Source organism: Callorhinus ursinus, unplaced genomic scaffold, assembly GCF_003265705.2.
Source record: "Callorhinus ursinus isolate GAN/ISIS: 27379988/994484 unplaced genomic scaffold, GSC_fseal_2.0 scaffold2297, whole genome shotgun sequence".
Classification (NCBI taxonomy): domain Eukaryota; kingdom Metazoa; phylum Chordata; class Mammalia; order Carnivora; family Otariidae; genus Callorhinus; species Callorhinus ursinus.
Window position 1 is genome coordinate 3,002 of NW_027399351.1, and position 5,067 is coordinate 8,068.

Genomic DNA, 5,067 nt, shown 5'->3' on the forward strand with positions numbered 1-5,067 from the left:
CGCGCTGTGTAGACGCCGGGGATTTGTGCGCGGTGACGCGGGGTCCCGCGCAGTGTTGTGCGCAGGGCTGTCGGGTCTCCCCTTCCTGGGCTCGGATCCGCTCGGTGGTCCCGGGGTCTGTGTTTACGCGCCCCTCCGATTCGCTTCCCAGGGCTCCTCAGCCAGGCTGCGGTCAGGCAGCGGACACCCGACGCGGCGCTCGCGCTCCCCGGGCCTCGGCCCTGCGTGTCCTCCCCGCGGCCGCACTGTCGGGGTCGGGGTGGGGCTCCACCTCCGTCACGAAGGTCGGCGTCTCGACTTCTCCGGGCCGTGCGGACCTGGTGGTTTGAAGAGTAACCGACTCTGCAGGAAACCCGTCAGCGAAGCACAGATCCTTTCTCTCCACACTCAGACCCCAGCCGGCGTCTCCTCGCCTCATGCGGGGTGCTTCAGGGCGTTTTACCCCCGACGGGGACACTGTCCCGCGGAACCACCACAGAACCCTAAGTAAGGACGTCATCCTGGTGTCCACATTATAACCCAGGCCACGGGCCCACTTCACCTGTCGCCACCTGCCCCACGGTCTGAAGCGTCCTTTCCATTCGGATCCAGTTCTTTCTGGAACTGCTCCCGACACGCTGCCTTATTTGGGTGACCTTGGTGGATGTAAAAAGCGCAATGGTTCCAGTCTGGGTGGACGGTCGTGGCTTGTAACGGGGGCTGCTTTCAGTGTCCGTCCCCATTGTGACCTGCATCGGTCCCTCATTCCCGTTTTCACTGTGACCCTTCAGAATGTGTCAGGTGCACAGTTCTCGGCCTTAGCTGAGTTCCCACGGTGGCACGTCCTTCTCCAGAACTTCTTCCTTCTCCCCGAGGGCGGCTCTGTCTGCAGGAGACACCAGCTCCCCGTCCCCCTTCCCCTCGGCCCCGCAGCCACATTCTACTGTGTGTCTCAGGACACTTCATGTAAGTGGGACCACAGGGCGTCTGTCCTTCTGTGACTGGCTGATGTCACTCAGCGTGATGACTTCCAGCTTCATGCGTGTTGTCGCCTGTGTCAGAGCCCCCTTCGTTTTTAAAGCTGAATCGTGTTCCGTGGTGTGTACACCACGTTTTGTTTATCCATTCGTCTGTCAGTGGACACTTGGGTTGCTTCCCCTTTTGGCTATGGTGAAAAATGCTGCTCTGAATGAGGGTACTTCTCCTTTCAATTTTGGGGGTATCTAGGAGTATAATTGTTGAACCATATGGTAATTCTCCTTTGATCTATTTGCCTAAATGCCAAAATATTTTATACATAGACTGCACCATTTTTCACAAACAAGGTGTAAGGGTTTCCGTTTCTCAACATCCTTTCCAAAATTTGTTATTTTAGTTTTCTTGATTATATTGATTCCGTTGTGTGTAAAAGTACATCTAACTGGTTTAAATCTTCATTTCCATAAAGACTAAGGACGTTTAACATCTATTCATGTGCTATTCACCATTTGTATGATTTCTTTGGAGAAAGGTCTATCCAAGTCTTTTGTCTGTTTTAAAAAATGGGTTGTCTTCTTGCTGAGGAGTTGTAAAAGCTCTTTACCTATTCTGGGCAACAGACTCTTATTAGATACATAATGTACAAATATTTTCTTCCATTCTGGGGGCTATCTTTTCACTTTCCAGATAGTATCTTATGATGTACAAAGATTTTTAATTTTTTTTTCTACATTTCTTATTTAGGAGTGAGTGAGTGTGCGAGTGGTCAGGGGCAGAGGGAGAAGGAGAGAGAATCTTAAGCAGGCCCCACACTCAGTGTGGAGCCTGACATGGGCTCGATCTCATGACCATGAGATCATGATCTGAGCCAAAATTAAGAGTCGGATGCTTAACCAACTGAGCCACCCAGGCACCCAGAACAGATTTTTAATTTTGAGGATATTATTTTATCTATTTTTTCTTTGCTTTCTTACGCTTTGGTGTCAGATCTAATAGCATTGCTAGATCCAAGGTTATGAAGATTTATCCCCATTTATTTCTTCTAGAGTTTATAGTGTTACCTCTTACATTTAAGTCTTTAATGTATTTTGAGTTAATGTTTATATGTGGTGTGAGGTAAGGGTCCAGTTTCATTCCTCTGTACACGGATAGCCAATTCTCTAGCACCCTTTGTTGAAAAGACCATTCTCTCCCCCAGTGTAATGTTGTCCACCCTTGTGAAAATTCAGTGGAAAAGAGATGAAGGGGTTTATTTCTGGGCTCTCAGTTAAATCCCACTGATCTGTATGCATATCTTTTTAAAAAATATTTTATTTCTTTATTTTTAAAAATGTTTTAAATTTAAATTCAATTAACGTATAATGTATTATTTGTTTCAGGGTGAATGCATACCTTTACGACAGTATCAAAATGTTTTATTTACTCTTGCTTTGTATTAATATTTGAACTTGGAAGAATGACCTTTCACCTTTGATTTTCTTTTTCAAGATTGTTTGGCAATTTTGTGGTCCCTTGAAACTCCATATGACTGTTAGGATTAGCTTGTGCAGTTCTTTCCAAAGGTCTTTGTGAATTTTCTTGGGAACACATTGAATTTCCACATTGCATTCTGTACTATTTCCATCTTATCAATAATATGTCTTTTCATCGCCGTGGGGTCCTCAGATTTATTTAGGTGTCCCTTTCTTTCAGCAATGTTTTGTAATTTTCAGCGTACAAGGCTTGCATCTTGATTACATCTGTTCCTAAGTATTTTGTCAATGTTAATGTTCCCTAAAATGGAAATGTTTTCTTAAATTATTTTTTGGATGATTCATGGCTAATGTATACAAATAAGACAGATCCTTGTGTATTGATATTAACTGGCTGTAATCATTTTTTGTTGATTGTTTAGGAAGCTCTGTCTATAAGATGATGTCATCTCTGGTCTCTAAATAGACCTAGTTCTACTGTTTTCTTCCACATGTGGATTTCTTGCCTTATCATTCTGGGTACAACTTTCAGTATGACACTGAGCAATGAGTGAAAGCCAGCATGATGGACTTGTGTTTGATTTTAGAGTAGAGCTGTCAGTCCTCAAAATTGAACATGATGTTTGATTAGAGTTAGGGTTGGGGTTAGGGTTAAGGGTTAGGTTTAAGGGTTAGGGTTAGGGTAGGTGACCCTGTGACCCATGAAGCTCGACACTCAGCATACTGGTGCCGGGAACACTCCCCCTTTGCTGAGCTCCCAGGCAAACCCTGCACGTCCCCTCCCCTGGCTGACCCCCTGCAGATTCTGTCCCCACCTGCCATGAGTTGAGCACCTTTGGGCACAGCCCTTGTTTCTATGCCCTACAGACTGGGTAGAATCAGGTGCATGGGTTCCTAGCCTCTAAGCCTCAGTCTCCCCTTTGTAAGATGGGGTACTGAGGGCTCCCATCTCTGGGAGGCGAAGGTAGGGAGGCCCCACCAGCAGATGCACTCAGGCCAGGCCAGGAGGTTGGCTGTTGCTTAAAGCAGTCCAGGGCCTGCCCCCTTGAAGAAAGTGCACACGTTCACGGCCCAAGTTTTGGGGTCCTGCCGCCAGTCTCTGGCAGTGACCTCCTCCAGCCCTGTCCCCTGTCCCTGTGGATACATGGTGTTCCTGGCACTGTTCCTGCAGACAGTTGAGAAGCACTTCATGGTGTGACACAGGGTTACCTACTACGTCTTCACCAATCAGTTGCCCGCCAGGCCCCATGTGCCCCTCCGGGAAGGCCGGAGGATGGTGGTCCTCGAGGTTCCCAGCACCCCGCGCTGGGAGGACGTGTCCATGCAGAGCATGTGATGATCCGCCACTTCTGTAAGCAGCTCTTCCTGTCATCGCGCGCTGAAATAAAGTTCTCAGACACCAATCTGAGCGGCCATGCAGGGCTGCCTCTGCAAGTAGGGCAGCAGCAGCTGGGTTCTGCACATCGCTTTTATTTCATTTTTTATCAGAAAAGCAAGGGCAGACGCCTCAATGCGTGGGAAAGGAGGACAAAGTGATGACAAGTATCCTGAAGCTGTAAAGCAGGCCTGCACCCTCCTCTACACGCAGGCACGCAGGGAGGCCGTCATGGGATCGGGGAAGAGTGGGATGTTTGTGCTAGCAAACGCCAGGTGCAGGAAGGGGGGCACGGAGGGTTACATTCTTTCCTGGCTCCTAACCTAGGCCCTGCCCCTGGGGATCATGGGATCCTGCTCCTACCGGGCCATTGTGTTCAGTAGCCTGAGAACAGGAACACTGCTGACGTTTCAGCTGCTTCCACAATCACTCCTTAGGGCTGACAATATATTTTCTAAGATTAACTCCACAATTCCTCCGTGAGGTGGACTCCCTGTTGTGCACAGAGGTGGACATGAAGTTCTGCGACCACGTGAGTACGGAGATCCTGTCTCCCCTCTTCGGCACCCTGCACCCCGGTTTCTACCAGGCGGCCCACAAGGACTTCAGCTATGAGCATCGGCCACAATCCCAGGCGCACATTCCCCAGGGCCAAGGGCGACTTTGACTACAAGGGGGCCTTTTCTGGGAGGTCGATGGTAGAGGTTCACCAACTGACCTTGGCCTGTCACCAGAAAATGGGGGTCAACCTGGCCAATGGGATCGAGGCTGTGTGGCATGACGAGAGCCAACTGAACAGGTACCTGCTGGACCATAAACCCATTAAGGTGCTGTCCCCAGAGGACCTGTAGGACACACAGCTGCTGGGCTGCCCCTGGAGGACCTGTGGGACCCACAGCTGCTGGGCTACCCCAGGAGGACCTGTGGGATCCATAGTTGCTGGGCTGCCCCCCATCATGAAGAAGCTGAGATTCATGGCTGTGCCCAAGAATCACCAGGACGGCAGCATTGGTTAGTACTTGAAGAGTCGTTTTGGTGCCCACTGGGTCATTCACTTAAGGTAACATATGAGCCCAAAGGAAGGACGTCATCAGTTAGGAAGTATAGACGAAGGTCAGAGTGGAGGTGGGCAAAGGCCTTTTCAGAGAGGAAGGAAGCTCGGAGCTTCTTCTATACACCTTGCCCTGCTCCTCGCTTCCAGCTGCCTGGCCCTGAGTACTCTCCTTTCAATGAATTGGTCATCTAGTAAGTAATATGTTTCTC

At 49.2% G+C, this 5,067-nt stretch overlaps 1 pseudogene; it reads left to right on the forward strand.

Annotated features, from left to right (window-relative positions):
• Nucleotides 1–3,573: 3,573 nt before the first annotated feature.
• LOC141372191 (histo-blood group ABO system transferase 2-like) lies at nt 3,574–4,815 on the forward strand (annotated as a pseudogene).
• The last annotated feature ends 252 nt before the right edge of the window (nt 4,816–5,067 follow it).